The sequence below is a fragment of the Erpetoichthys calabaricus genome, chromosome 8 (assembly GCF_900747795.2).
Source record: "Erpetoichthys calabaricus chromosome 8, fErpCal1.3, whole genome shotgun sequence".
Taxonomy (NCBI): domain Eukaryota; kingdom Metazoa; phylum Chordata; class Cladistia; order Polypteriformes; family Polypteridae; genus Erpetoichthys; species Erpetoichthys calabaricus.
In genome coordinates, this window is record NC_041401.2 from 170202064 (window position 1) to 170217839 (window position 15776).

The 15776-nt window shown below is 43.3% G+C and overlaps 1 protein-coding gene across 3 annotated transcripts in view; it reads left to right on the top strand.

The window, feature by feature from the left end:
* The first annotated feature begins 4053 nt into the window (after positions 1–4053).
* LOC114656272 (rap1 GTPase-activating protein 1-like) overlaps positions 4054–15776 on the top strand; it is a 330761-nt gene continuing 319038 nt past the window's right edge. For 2 of the 3 annotated variants that reach the window (XM_051931120.1, XM_051931122.1), the window contains exon 1: positions 4067–4161. The gene's annotated coding sequence lies outside the window, so the exon portion shown is untranslated. Of the gene's footprint in view, positions 4162–15776 lie in introns of all 3 variants that reach the window. The other variant, XM_051931119.1, reaches the window with a different exon arrangement.

The following is a 15776-nucleotide window of genomic DNA, read 5'->3' on the forward strand; positions in this document are numbered from 1 at the left end:
AATTGAGCACAAGTGGTCTCCAAACAAGGTGTAGAAACATCTCAGTGATGATCAGTAGGATGGGAGGCACCAGAGTCCAATTTCAAGTGTCTGAATACTTACGTCAATGTGATATCTTGATTTTTTAATTTTTTTTTTTAATTTGTAAAAATTCCTAAAATCCTGTTTTGCTTTGTCATACTGGGGTCTTGAATGCCACTTGGTGAGGGAAAAAATGAATTAAAATGATTTTAGCACAAAGTAGTAACATAACAAAATGTATAAAAAGTGAAGGGGTGGGGATTCTTTCTGGACCCTAACCCTAACCTTAACCCTAATATACAGATGTCTAAAACCATTTTGGAATTCCAGAAGAGATTTTTTTCCATGTTTGGTTTCTCTGAAATTAATTTATTGATATTTTATATTTTTCTCTCATCCATCATTCATATTAAACATTACAGCTGGACTGCTGCACATGACACAATTTGTGAGCCATCTTATTTAAGAGTAGGGGGTTGTAAATACTCCACCTCTGCACTATGAAACAAATTTAAGGAATGGTTTGCCTTTCCTCAAGTATTTAGCAATAAAATAATCTTAACAGGTGTGTGTGTGTGTGTGCCTAGGCTCCGTGGTGAACTGGCAGCTTGTCCAGGACAACTTTTCATCCTTACAATCAGTGGTCCTGCCATAGCCCCTTGGTAGGTTTGAAAATGTTGCATTATGTGAAATCTCAAAGTTTCGAGTATTTTTTGCCTTTTTTTTCCCTGTATAACTGCAAATGTTGCTTTGCCTCATTAAGAAGGTCTGTGCGATCGATCAACTTTTGCCTGTTTTCTGGTTTCTGATCCAGTCATGCATTTCCAACCTATGCCACTTGCGCTCAAATACCGTGTCTAATGGCACATACTTCTTCTTTTAATGGAGAGAAATGCTTGCTGGTCGCCCCTGGCACTCCTGCTCCTGCTCAGATAAGTCCTAATCAAGGCTTTATGTATGGAAGTGCTTTAGCGGTCAGCCCAAGGTTGTTGAAAGGATGATGTGATGGGAATGGGAGCTGGAAAGCCAAAAGGTAAGGGGTGGGATGAAAAAATGGAGGAGGACTTCAATTACAGAAGCATTGCGATCTTCAGAAATGGCATGATAGTAATAGATTGGCATAAGACTGAGTTCAATAAGCTTGACTGGCACTTTAAAATTATAACTATGCAATAATAAGAGACTGGCATTCCATCTAGGCATTTAAATCTTTTGTCCAGACTTGATTGAGTGTTTTTAAGTAACAGATTTATGAACACCTTCACCAAAATTCTGTGGCTCAGCTCTAGCAATTGGGAAAACTTTACCTTTGTAGAGCGTCTGGGTGTAAGTCACCCAGTACTGTAATCCTGGGTGCCAGAGGGGTATCATGTCCCCCAAGTCAGGTCTTGCTCAAGCCAGAGCCACATGCATTGAGCTCTGCCAGCTGCCGGCATCGTATAAAGTGATTGAACTGCTGCTCCATATTTAAGGATGCCCTTTTGGGACTCTGAAGTTGCCCCATCACTGGTTCACCTCTCTTGTTGTAGGTTCAGCAAGCAAAACAGGAGATCCTACAAAACCCAACCAGTTGCCAGAAAGTTTAGTGGAAACAGCAGAACAAAGCAAACAGATAATAATTCCATGTACAGAATGTTGCTGGATATTAGCTGAGCAGTAGGAGATGGCTCTGAGCTCCTCCAATTGACTCAGTCATCAGAAACTTCAGCAATAGACTAAGCCTATTCAAGTTTTCTCATGACAGTTGAATGTTGAATACCATCTGTGGCTGTGTCACATGGGGTACAGGTGACAATTAAATGGTTAGCCTGCATCCAGAATTTTCATCTGTTTCTAGCTCACCTAGGTCAAGAAGCACCAGTGAGAGCTGTGAATGAAGTCTGTCACCATCTGCTGTCCAAGATGCTAAAGCTGCAAATAATGATTTTGCACTGAGCCTCTGCTAGAATTAGCACATATCTTCAGGGGAGCACTGGTGACAGTTTTGAGGTCTTCTAGGTGACTTAACAGTCCCATGCCCAACTCAGTCATTAGACACACAGTAGGCTAGTAAGGCAGACAGACCCTCTGCAGACTGTGCAAATGCAGCTTCCAATATAAAATGAGACTCAACTCCTGCAGCTCTCACCCCATCCTGCTGACAGGGTAACTTTGGGCATGAATGACAGGAATGTGAGGCACTTGGAATCGGGGCAGAAGCAAAGGGGGTTTGATGATGGCTGCCCATCTGAATAGAGAGGTTATTCAGTCTGGATGGTTGCAGCATTAAGATCGACTGGCACTCAGGCCAATATATATGTTGTGAGATCAGCCCTCTGGCCACAGGAGACCTTTCATTCAGGGTATCATTTAGCCGGGCTAAGCCCACCAAATATCATATCAAGTCCCATCACCCACACTGTTCGGTTTGCTGTTACTAGTTGGATTTTTGGAACTTTTCCATTCCATGCCTCTCGTAGTATTTCAGACACCCTCTTTTACCATTTTGGCCTGGAGGCTGTATATACAGTACTTGGGATTATAGCTATTAGGTCCTTCAGATGTAAATGACCGGTGGACTTAGCTCCAGGCTATCACCAAAGTTTGGAATTAGGACCACTGGCCAGAAACACATGGTGGCGAGGAACTGATATCCTGCAGGGGGAAAAACAGGCAGTCTGGAGTCCGGCCTGCTGCCTCAGATACCACAGAAGCATCAGATGGTTCAAAGCCAAGCTTGCTGACAGGATCAAGAGGGATACATCAGACAGTTCTGAGATTAGTATGATAGCTACTAGTTTTGTGCTCTATGTGTTGGCCATATACCTATCTGATGGTTCAAAGCCGAGTGTGCTAACAGATTTGGGACAGGTCCAGCTGACGGTTCTGAATCCAGCCTGGCAGATTGGTCACAGGTTGAATATCCATCAGTTCTGAGACCACCCAGGTCATAAAGAAGGTTCAAAGCCATAGATCAAGAGGGTTGCAACAGACAGTTATGAGATCAGTCCAGTAAGTGATTGATTAATGAAGGAGACCTATATTAGTTCTGTGCCCTCTGTATTGGCCAGTTTACAAAAAGCATTAAAAGCGTATCTGATGGCTCCGAGATGAGTCTGCTGATAGATTTAGGACAGATATGACAGATGAAAGTTCTGAGTCTACCCTGGTAGGCATGTCACAGGGGGCATAACTTTCAGTTTTGAGACTAGTCTGCTAATTGGGTAATAAAGATGGTTCATAGCCACAGATAGGATCAAGAAGAGTTCTGTGGACAGTTCTGGAACCAATCTGGTTGGCAGATTACAAACTGCACCGTTGACTGTTTTGTGCCCAGGTCACAAAAAACACATCTGACAGTTTCAAGAGCAAGTCGGTTGTAAGGTGTATATAGTACAAATGCAGCAGCAGACTATTCTGAGATCAGTATGGTAGATGCATGGGCGTCATAGCAGGAGAAAAAGGGTAATGATTACCCAGACCCCACTGGGGGGGGGGGGGGGGGGGTCATTGAAGCTTGGAATGACAAGTTTATTTTCCAGAAGAAGGGTCCCACAGAGACTGCTTAAGTATAGTTCTGTGTTACATCCCTGGTTAGGTGGATTATGAAGGGGGCTTCTACTAGGTCTTTGTCCACTGTTTTGTCCAGCAAACAAAAAACATATCTGATGGTTTCAAGCAAAGTCTGCTGATAGATTGAGGACAGATGCTGCTGACAGTTCTGAAAACAGCCCGTTAGACAGGTCACAGGGTAGGTATGTATCAGTTCTGAGACCTTCCGGATCACAAAGGTGGTTCATAGTCACGGACAGGATCAAGAGGGGTGCCGAGGATAGTTCTGAGACCACTGAAGTCAGTAAATTAAGAAGCGCTAGTTCTGTGCCCAGGTCACAATAAGCACAGCTTGAAAAGCAAGTGGGCAGTCAGGTGTCTGACAGATGCAGCGGACAGTTCTGTCCGGGTCACGTGGAGCGCAGGTGACGGTTCTGAGATCAGCCCGCTGACCGGGTCACGTGGGAGGTGCGCCCGCGCCGCGCTGTGCACGCCTGTTTTTTTTTTTTTCTCACAGACGCGCTGTAAGCACAAGACGTTCAGCCGGCTGTCGCCGCGGCTTCAGTTTCAGTGCATCGCGCTGCCGACTTGAACATAACTGCCCTGCAGGTAAGTCCGCCGCCCCATCGGCATCCTTAATGGGACAGTCAGGTGTTTGTTGGTCAATTGCAGATGCTAAATGAGAGGTGTGGATTTCGGGGAAAGACGACGAGTGCGGGTCAGTCGCTTTGTCATCTGTGTCTTTTTTTTTTTTACTCGGCTTCTACCGTACGGAGCAAGAAGCTCTAGGGAGCAGGACGGGGAGATAAGGAAAAGAACGGGTCATCCAACTGGACATATTGCTGCCCTCTCCTTTAGATGTAATTCTGTTCTTCACAGGCAGTTTAGTGTCCACGCTTTTCGGCGTGTGCCTGTATGTTCATTACTGTTTCGGAAGCTGCTGCCTGTGTATCTCCATTGAAAAGACTCTTGTTTGAGTGGACGTGTATGTGCATTCATGTTTCAGATTTGATCTCACTACATCTGTGTGCGTGTGTGTGCGTGTGTGTGTGTGTGTGTGTGTGTGTGTGTGTGAGTGCTTGAATCTGTGTGGCGTATTCAGAGACCATCGATGGATTGATATGTATGTGTATGTAAAACATATTTCCACGGTTACCTGTCAGAAGTGAGCCGTACAGCTGCGTGTACACTTGCATTCCATTATAATGTATCCGTCCATCATTCAATATATTCATTCCCAAGTGTGTGCTACTTTTCGTATACGTATGCGCGTTCCCATAGGAAACTCCTCCTTTACTGCTTTGTGTGTTTTGTCCAGCCTGTAGACCATCTGCTGGTCATTTGTGTATGCATGCGTCTGAGCTTGTGAGTGTAATTCTAGTTAAAGGATGTATGTATGCTAATGCATGCTATACCCAATAGGCACTGTGCTCCTCCGTTTGTATACTTACCCTTTTGAGTGTATGGATTTGTGTACCTTTCTTTCAGAGACCAAAGTACACCTACTTATCAATCTGGACGTGTATCCGTAATCTGGAAGTCTCATGTTCCCATGATATCCTCAATGTATCAGAGCGTGAGTGCGTTTGAATGTTTGTTCCCGTTTTGGAGCCCCAGTGTGTATTTTACAGATCGCGTCTTTGTATAACCTAGAGAGCTTCTGCCTCTGGTTTGCGCATTTATTACAGCAATCGTGTGCGCGCGTGTGTGAATCTAGAGCCGATCGTGCCGGGGCTCATCTACCGATCAGCTTGGGTATTTATTGTTTACCCGGCAGTTCCTTTCCAAATGTTCCTTCTTTGTGTATAAATCACAGTTCACACTTAAAACACATATATTTATATGACTGTTCGTTCACTCTCGTTTTGGGATTCTCCTCAATTTGTGCTGTTTTTTTTTCTCGTGTTCTTGTTTGTATGAAGAATCCCCGATCTTGTTTCTTTTGTGCTGACTGATTTGTCTGCTGGGCTGAAGCGCCTTCCAGTCCGGGCGCAGCTTGTCGCGTTTCTCTGAAGAGCTGGAAGTCTCGTCCATGTTGACTAAGTGGCTCATGTCAGTTTCTGACAGAGACGCACTCCGTTTGCTTCAATCACTCTCAATAAAAGACCAGATATGGCTGATGTCCGTTTTCTTGATATCTCCCAAAGGCTAAAACACCTTTCCAGTTCAATAATTTTACCTGCAACAGAGAAAGGAGACAATAAAATCCTAGGAGATCTAAAAGATTTGCTAATGTCTCAGCTGGGCATTTGAGGTTGCAGAGCGTTAAAGTTGGCCCCTTAGGACTCCTGAAGATATGCAGGGAAGGGTAGATTGGTCAGTGTGCATAAATGTGCCCTATTAAAGAAATGGTGCCCTGTCTGGCAGTTCAATTCAGGAGGATGCCATTTTTTGGTTCCTAAAAGAACCATCCACATGAAGGTTTCCGAAAGAACCTTTTCTTTAGAAAAGCAACATTTTCCAAAAATAATCATAAGCAGTTGAGAGCAGATTCGTGAAATGCCATTGGGTTCCAAATTGTAAAAGATCTCTTTCTGCATACACTAACACAGCCTGAGTTCAGGTTTTCTACAAGATGAAGGGGGACCTTGCGGGCGCTACAAGATGTCAATCCATTACAGCGTAGTGTGTTACCAATGGTGTTCTTGGCGACTGTGGTCCCACATCTGCCTTCAGATCATTAACAAGCTCTTCCAGTTTAGTTTTGGGCTGACCCTCACCTTTCTCATAATCATCCTCCCCCCATGAGGCAAGATCTTGCATGAAGCTCCAGACAGAGGGCGATTGATGGTTATTTTATATTTCTTCCATTTCCAAATAATCACACCAATAGTTGTCACTTGCTCTCCAAGCTTCTTGCTGATGTTCTTGCAGCCCATTCCAGCCTTATGCAGGTCCACACTCTTGTCCCTGACGTCCTTTGACAGGTCCTTGGTCTTGCAAATGGAATGGAAGAAACTGATTCTGTGAATAGGTGTGCGTTCTACACATAACAAGTTGAGAGCAGGAGTATCTATAATTGATTGATTGTAATCTGTGTGCCACATGGGCACACAGCCAATCTGTGGGAGCCAGAATCCTGGCTGGGTTGTAGGGGATCAAATACTTACTTCTGTCAATGACATGCAAATCAATTTATAACTTTTATGTAATGTATTTTTTTCTAGATTTTTGGTTGATATTCTGTCTGTTTCCATTAAAATGAAACTACTGTAAAAATTAGAGAGTGAGCAAACTTATAAATTCAGCAGGGGATCAAATACTCATTTCCCCCACTGTATGTATGCATATCTGATAGAGTGGCACAGAATATTGCTTACTACCTCACAATCTCAAGTATATGTTTTTTTCAGTTTAAAATGTTATGAAGTTCTAATTTCCTGGAAGTACCCTATTAGAACTGCCAATTCACAGCACTTGCACTTTGATTTTCTAGCTGTTATTTCACCAGTCTGAAACTGTGTATTTTTCCAATGGGAGTTCCGTTTTTCTCCCAGCATGCTGTGGATTCAGAAAGTATTCATACCCCTTCCGTTTTTTTGACATTTTGCTCTATTGCAGCCTTGTGCTAAAATCATTTAAATTCTTTTTTTTTTCCTTACATCATGCCACACTCGATACCCCAGAATCACAAAGTGAAAACTTGAGTTTAACAGTTTTCTTTTCAAATTTCTTTCAATTAGAAACCTGAAACATCACATTGATACAAGTATGCAGACCCTTTACTCAGTATGTAGTTGTCAGCTGCAGCAAATACAGCCTGGAGTCACCTTCTGGGTGCGACTCAACAAGCGTCACACGCCTGGATGTGGAGATTTTCTGCCATTTTTCTCTGCAGATCTTCTCTAGCTCTATCAGGTTGGATGCTGACAGTTATTTTCAGGTCTCCCCAGAGAGGTTTGATTTGGCTGGGGCACTCATGGACATCCCCAGTGTTGTCTCCAAACCCCTCCTGTGTTGTCTTTGCTTGGCCCTTATGGTTATTGTCCTGTTGGAAGATGATCCTTCAACCCAGTCTGAGGTCCAGAGCGCTCTGCAGCAGGTTTTCATTTAGGATTTCTCTGTACTTTGCTCTGTTTAGCTTTCCCTCAATCTCGTCTAGTCTCTGAGCCTTTGCCGCTGTAAAACAACCCCACAGCCTGATACTGTCATCACCATGCTTTACCTTTGGAATGGTATCGCACAGAGTGGTGTCTGGTTTCCTCCAGACATGACACTAATCTTGGTCTCATCAGATCGAAGAATCTCGTTTCTCACAGTCTGAGTGTACCTTAGGTGCCATTTTGTAAAATCTAAGTGGGCGTCCATGAGTGAGGAGAAGTTAACTATCTGTCTAGATTGGTAGAGTGTTCCAAGGAAGGTTGTCCTTTGGGAAGTAATTTCTGCTGCTTATAGACCCAGAACGTGGAGATCAAATCCCAGGTATGATCATTAACTATGTGCTCAGGCAAGGGTGGGTGGCTAGTTGGGTTATGCCTGTGTCTGACTTTGTCTGTTATAAATGACAGTGGACCCCCAAGAGGTTTATTTTCTCCCGTGATGCTGGTGACCCAAGTTTTTGTTTGCCTTTCCATGATTTTCAACTGGCTCTTATTCAACAATAACTTTAATGGACAGATGTTGTTATGTTCCATTTAAGTTCATCAGTTTGAAACTGTTCTTTCTTCCCGTGTGTTTAAACAAATATGTGTCTTTATGTGTATTCATTATATAATCTCTATATACACTGCCTGGCCAAAAAAAAAAGGTCACACACTCTAATATTTCGTTGGACCGCCTTTAGCTTTGATTACAGCACGCATTCGCTGTGGCATTGTTTCGATAAGCTTCTGCAATGTCACAAGATTTAATTCCATCCAGTGTTGCATTAATTTTTCACCAAGATCTTGCATTGAAGATGGTAGAGTCTGACCGCTGCGCAAAGCCTTCTCCAGCACATCCCAAAGATTCTCAACTCTGGAACAGGGTAAATCTGGACTCATCAGACCACATGACCTTCTTCCATTGCTCCAGAGTCCAATCTTTATGCTCCCTAGCAAATTGAAGCCTTTTTTTTCCGGTTTGCCTCACTGATTAGTGGTTTTCTTACGGCTACACAGCTGTTCAGTCCCAATCCCTTGAGTTCCCTTCGCACTGTGCATGTGGAAATGCTCTTACTTTCACTATTAAACATAGACCTGAGTTCTACTGTTGTTTTTCTTTGATTTGATTTCACCAAACGTTTAAGTGATCGCCGATCACGATCATTTAGGATTTTTTTCCGGTCACATTTCTTCCTCGAAGACGATGGGTCCCCACTATCCTTCCAGTTTTTAATAATGCGTTGGACAGTTCTTAACCCAATTTTAGTAGTTTCTGCAATCTCCTCTGTTTTCTCTGCTTGATGCCAATGATTTGACCCTTCTCAAACAGACTAACATCTTTTCCACGACCACGAGATGAGTATTTCGACATGGTTGTTTAAGAAATGAGAAGCAACTCATTGCACCAGTTGGGGTTAAATAACTTGTTGCCAGCTGAAAGATAATCGCCCATGCAGTAATTATCCAATAGGAGGCTCGTACCTATTTGCTTAGTTAAATCCAGGTGGCGACTTTTTTTTTGGCCAGGCAGTGTATATAAAATACAGCATCTGTATGTCTGTCTGTCCACTTTTCATGAGAGAACTACTTAACGGATTTAGATCGGGTTTTTTCTGGAATTTTCTTGAACATTCTAGTTGATTTTGTGACTTCTGTCATCGCGTTAAGTATCATAGTTTGCTTGCCATAACGATTTATTTGTGCGAATCCGAGAGAGACACAGTGGGCCAAGGAGAGGAGGTCGGGGCCCTCCTCACTCACATGTCAGCCTCGGGGTGTTCCTTACCTCCGCTTAGCTAGTGAATGAGAGGACTACTTAACGGATTTAGATTAGGTTTTTTTTTCTGGAATTTTATTGAACATTCCGGTTGATTTTGCGACTTCTCTCATCGTGCTAAGAATCATATTTCGCTTGCAGGGCCCTCCTCACTCACTCACACACCAGCCTCCATTCGAATCGTTCTATCTCTCGCCATGTTTTGAAGCGGGCCTTGCATCTGCTTAGCTAGTGATACCTGTTTGTTTATTGATTTTTAAAGTTTGTCTTGTTTCACTACTATGCGGGCGGAGCCGCGGGGGACGGCTAGTTAATAATATGTAAAGCGCGTAATTGCATTTATCTGTGAATTTGTTACAGTGTTTGAGACTTCACTCAGTGAACAGTGCTATATACAAATAAGCTGAACTGAATTTTGTACATTCTCTCCATGTCTGTGTGCCGTGTTATCCGAGAACTCTGGTTTTCTTCATGCTTTCCAAGGATTTGCATGTTTATATAACAGTTGACTCTAAATTGGCCCACTTTGAGTAGGTGTGGATTGTAGAGGATCGCGTAGACCTGGAAGGAAAAAGAATGCTGTTCACTTAGTCCTGAAAAGATCCTAGGACTTCCAAAAGTGTGAAGATCATAAAAGGATGGAGGAGACAATTGTTAAAGGCTGAAAGGTCAGCCGGTACACTAGGGGGCAGAAGCACGGCTTATTAACATATACTGCCACCCATAATAATGGTCTGGCCACTTGGTTGTTGTCTGGTTCTTTAATAGAAAGATAGTGTCCAGAACTGCAGGATTGCAGAATCACCTGTGGACATGAGGAGGGGCTCTCTGGTGATGGACCCAGGGGTCTCTTTGGCCTGTCTGGACCTCAGAAACAATTTGCAGAATGTTCCCAAGGTACTCACTTACTGGGGCTTGGAAGCTCCTTCTAGCCATAAGGACTTTGCACAAGGAGCTGGGAGGAGAGCTTAACAAGGGTTCCATTGGTAGAAATAAGAGAAGCCAAAGATGTTATAGAAAAGGTATGGAAGGTGAGATGAGAGAGAATTTGTGTGAGTGCTTTACACATCTTTTCTGATAGACAGATAGATAGGAAGGGCCCAGGGGGCCATTAGGTTAATTGATTTCTGGTTTATTTGTTACTTTAAGTTCATTCATTAATCATCCACCTCTTGTAATTGTTGTTTTTGTGAAAACATCCCCTTTTATTGCCACTTTTTGGCCTTTCTGGTTCTGGGGACACTTTATGATTGGTCCCTAGAGGCAACATCATGTGCGCGTAAGTGTGCCCTGCAGCGGAATGGCTCCCCATCCAGGGATGGTTCCTGCCTCGGCCCTGAATTGGATGGATGAACCACTTTATTTAATTATTCAGTGAGAGCACTTTGTGATATCTACTTTGGTGAACACGTGTTTGCCCCTGGGTGGATTGGCATCCAAGCCAGTTCCTTTCTCACCACCTGGGATAAGCAAGTTTGAATATTGATAGACAAGTTAAACATCAAAGACCCCATGATACAAGATACACCGCCAGGCTGTTAACACTCATGTATGCACACGCACAAAGAGAAGCAAATGTCAGTGCTGATAAAACCGACTGCTTTAAATGCTTCTCTGCATATTCAGAAATCAGATGGTGCTGTTTTTCTTGTTCATGACATTTTTAACACGGAGGGCAGCGTACTTCTACTGAAAACTCCACTTTTGTTCAAGAACCAACTGGCTGCAGTTTGGTTACATGAAGGTGAGCTGGGAGCTGGATTGTAATGAAAAAAGTACATGTACACTTGACAACTCTTCTGGTAAATTAAGGGAACAGGGAACCATCGGTCTACCTGTGTGTCCTTCTGTCGCCTCAAAATGGCAAAGAGAACAACAAGTCAGGCAGCAAAGGACTCTAAGCCAGGAATCAGTAACATCAGCGGAGCTGCTTACAGCTTTAGTACGACTAAAGTGTTTGTGCAAGTTAACACAAGTGTGCACTCCGAGGACAGGGCAGATTGTCTAATTTGTACCTAGAGTTAAGGAGCTGAACTCGACAAGGAAGACCGTGAGTCCAAATGGATCCCGTTTTCTTTGTTTTGTTTCTGTTTTTTGAACTCTGCACTCCTGGTATTGATTTTGTCTCACGATTCTTGGCTTAGGTTACTGATCGTTGTTCTCCTGGTTCTGACCCTTGCCATGATTTTTTTGACAACATCTTTGTCTTCCAGTCACCTTCTGTGGTTTCATGCCAGATGGCACATCACAAACATTAACACAGTTTTTGTGAGTCCCATTCCAAATAGCATATAACAGAGACATCCATCCATCCATCCATTTTCCAACCCACTGAATCCGAACACAGGGTCACGGGGGTCTGCTGGAGCCAATCCCAGCCAACACAGGGCACAAGGCAGGAACCAATCCCGGGCAGGGTGCCAACCCACCGCAGGACACACACAACCACACCCACACACCAAGCACACACTAGGGCCAATTTAGGATCACCAGTCCACCTAACCTACATGTCTTTGGACTGTGGGAGGAAACCGGAGCGCCCGGAGGAAACCCATGCAGACACGGGGAGAACATGCAAACTCCACGTAGGGAGGACTCGGGAAGCGAACCCAGGTCTCCTAACTGCGAGGCAGCAGCGCTACCACTGCGCCACCGTGCTGCCCTAACAGAGACATATGCATTGCAATTGCTGTTCCAACAGATGGTGTATCACAACCATGTGTAGTAATAAAATCCATTGCATTTGGCATTCTAACAGATGGTGTATCACAAGCATTCACACTGCTTATACGAGTCCAATTCCAAATAGTGTATAACAGAGACATATGCATTGCATTCGCTATTCCAACAGATGGTGTATCACAACCATATGTAGTAATAAAATGCATTGCACTTGTCATTCCAACAGCTGGTGCATCACACACATTTGTCATGATGCATTTTATTACTAAAAATGTTTGTGCTGCACCATCTGTTGGAATGGCAAATGTAAAGAATTTTATTACTACATGTATTACAAAATTCATTGAAATAGATGGTGCAAATATTAATGCTGATGTCTACGTTGATTACTTAGATTTCAAACCATCTCAGATGGGTAGCACAGATAGTTGAAATAACAGACTTATTCCTAATTGAAGCCACACATTTTAAAACTTTTCACAGTGTAATCTGTTTGAGATATCTCAACAAAATTTATATCGTTAAATTTCCTTGAAGAATAAGCTTTCCACGTTTCAACAAGATGGGCCCATTGGGGAATAAGTTGTGTCGTGTGACCAGCCAGAAAGACAGACAGGCAGGTACCATGCGCATTATATGAGAACAGACCTAAAAATGTGTGCTTCCTATTACAAGGCAGTTGAATGAGAAGGAGGGTTTATAAGGCACCTGGTTAATGCAAACAAGTCAGAAGTCAGCAGAAGCAGAGAATTGTGGGTATGCTTGGTGACATAACTAGGCTGGCTTGACACTGGCCTTTCTTTTCTTTTCTTTTCTTTTCTTTTCTTTTCTTTTCTTTTCTTTTCTTTTCTTTCCTTAGCCACTGACCAGCCGAAGACGTTAAGTGAAAGGATAGTCCTACTCCTACTAGACTCCTGTTACCAGACATTAAAATCATTTTGGCTATCATCTCAGTGATTTTTTTTTTTTGCACAGTTAAATATTTTTTTATTTTAATTATTTTTCTCATTTTTCTAATAATGCCATCGCATCATCTTTTTTTTCCATGAGTCCTACCATTTTGCATGTTGGTTTGCATAGCCGCTGCACTGCCATGTTGTTTAGAGTAAGGACCTCATTGCTAGTCATATACTGTAAGTTGTGACCTGTGATATTCCTGTACAGCCTCCATAAAAGATTGCCGTGCAGTGTTGTGACAAATTTGATGCGACAGGATTGTAGATTGTAAGGACCAGAAAATAAAACAGAAATTAATGTCCCCTCAAGGGTCTTCCTATGCATTTCAGCTCTTGGCAGCATTTTTAATGATGCTGGGCTCTGGACATTCCAGTCTCTGAGGTCTGAGATTGGAATTCCATCCTCCTCTTATTTTTCTTTTACGTACACCTTTTGTTCTCAAAACATGCAGAGTTTCTTTATCTTCAGCTCTTCCCTCCCATCCACTTCACAATTCCTATAGCTCTCTGTCCTCTACTTTAAGGCCTGTGGCAGCTCTGTGTGCTTCTCTGTGCAAGGCCTCATATCGACCTTCACCAATTCTCTCTGTTGGGCAGCAGGACCATCTCTCAGCATCTCTCACCACTTTCTTGGAACTCAGCTCAGTCAAGAATGATTTATGAACCTATTAGAGATGTATTTGGGTTTAAAAAACAGGGATAACACCCAAAAAGACGAGCCAACAAATAAACTCCATATGGAGTCTGGGCCAGTATTTGAATCCAGGGCTCTGCAGGGACTTAATGGTGCTAACTACCATGCCACCCTACTGCTGTTTAAAATGCAGGAGATCCTATTTAAAAATTAGAAGCAGCAGATATAGTCAGTGGACGACCATGGAGGTGGAAATTTACTGAAGGAGAGGTAGCTACATAAGAAAAATGACAATGAAAAATTGAGGCCTATGAACACATGAGAGCAATAATTGCTGAAAGAGAAATTACTGTAGATATCCAACATATTGGTAAGAGAGCAGCAAAGCCAAGAGAAATAAAATACGCACAAAAAGAGCTAAAAGGTCCATATAAAAGGAAATTTTCATTATGATGGAAATGCAGTAAAGAGAAAAAAATCCTTTATTTGACATGTGAGCGTATTGTAACACAAACCAGGGCCTGAGCTGATATCTCAGACCATTTTGGTATTTACTCGACTGTTTGCTCAATGAGTTGTGGGAGTCTGGAGCAAACTATTGAGACGTGGAGCTGAAGCAGAAACCCTGACAACCCTTGAGAAGAATCTGGATGAGGCATTGGGACAGCTTAGCTATTAGAGAGATTAATGGGCTGAATGGTCTCCTCTCGATTGTCACATTTCTTATGTTCTTATGCATCTGCTGCCTGTTACACAACCTGAATTTTCCGCAGTAGAATTTTACACTTGTTTTTATTTTTTCTGATATCTTTGTGCAATATCAGACAGAACCTGAAGTTAGTAATTTGTTTACAAATGTTATAGGTTTGAGTTTTTTGTTTGTATTGGTGACAGCTCTAGAGGGCGTAGCAGCCACTCAACCTGACACAGACAGACACAAGAGACACACTTACAAAACTCATGCTTTTTACTTCTTGTTTTCCAATTCAGCACAAAGCACCTTACACAGTGCTCCAGTCACCACAATAACTCAGTCCTTAATTCTTCTCTATTTTCTTTCTCTCTTCTTCTGTCACCTCTGCTCCTCCCTTCACAAGCTCTGCCCTCCACCTCCCGACTCCAACTCCCAGAATGGAGTGATGTGGCCCCTTTTATATTGTTCGCGGATGTGCCCCAGGTGCTCCCTAACGATCTTCCTGCAGCACTTCCTGGTGTGGCGGGAGTGGAGTGCTGCATGGGCACCCAGAAGCACTCCAGGTACGCCTGAATTCTCTTCCGACAGCACTTCCTGGTGTGGCGGAAGTGCTGCAGTCCATGGCTCCGAAATCGTCCAAGTGCCCTCTCGTGTCCCGGGGGAGGTATTGCCTCTCTCCCAGTCTTCTCATCCTCCAGGCGTCCCAGTCGTCCTCCACAGTATGTGCGATATACAGTGCATCCAGAAAGTATTCACAGCGCATCACTTTTTCCACATTTTGTTATGTTACAGTCTTATTCCAAAATGGATTAAATTCATTTTTTTCCTCAGAATTCTGCACACAACACCCCATAATGACAACGTGAAAAACGTTTACTTGAGGTTTTTGCAAATTTATTAAAAATAAAAAAACTGAGAAATCCCATGTACATAAGTATTCACAGCCTTTGCTCAATACTTTGTCGATGCACCTTTGGCAGCAATTACAGCCTCAAGTCTTGTTGAATATGATGCCACAAGCTTGGCACACCTATCCTTGGCCAGTTTCGCCCATTCCTCTTTGCAGCACCTCTCAAGCTCCATCCGGTTGGATGGGAAGCGTCGGTGCACAGCCATTTTAAGATCTCTCCAGAGATGTTCAGTCGGATTCAAGTCTGGGCTCTGGCTGGGCCACTCAAGGACATTCACTGAGTTGTCCTGAAGCCACTCCTTTGATATCTTGGCTGTGTGCTTAGGGTCGTTGTCCTGCTGAAAGATGAACCGTCGCCCCAGTCTGAGGTCAAGAGCGTTCTGGAGCAGGTTTTCATCCAGGATGTCTCTGTACATTGCTGCAGTCATCTTTCCCTTTATCCTGACTAGTCTCCCAGTCCCTGCCGCTGAAAAAAACATCCCCACAGCA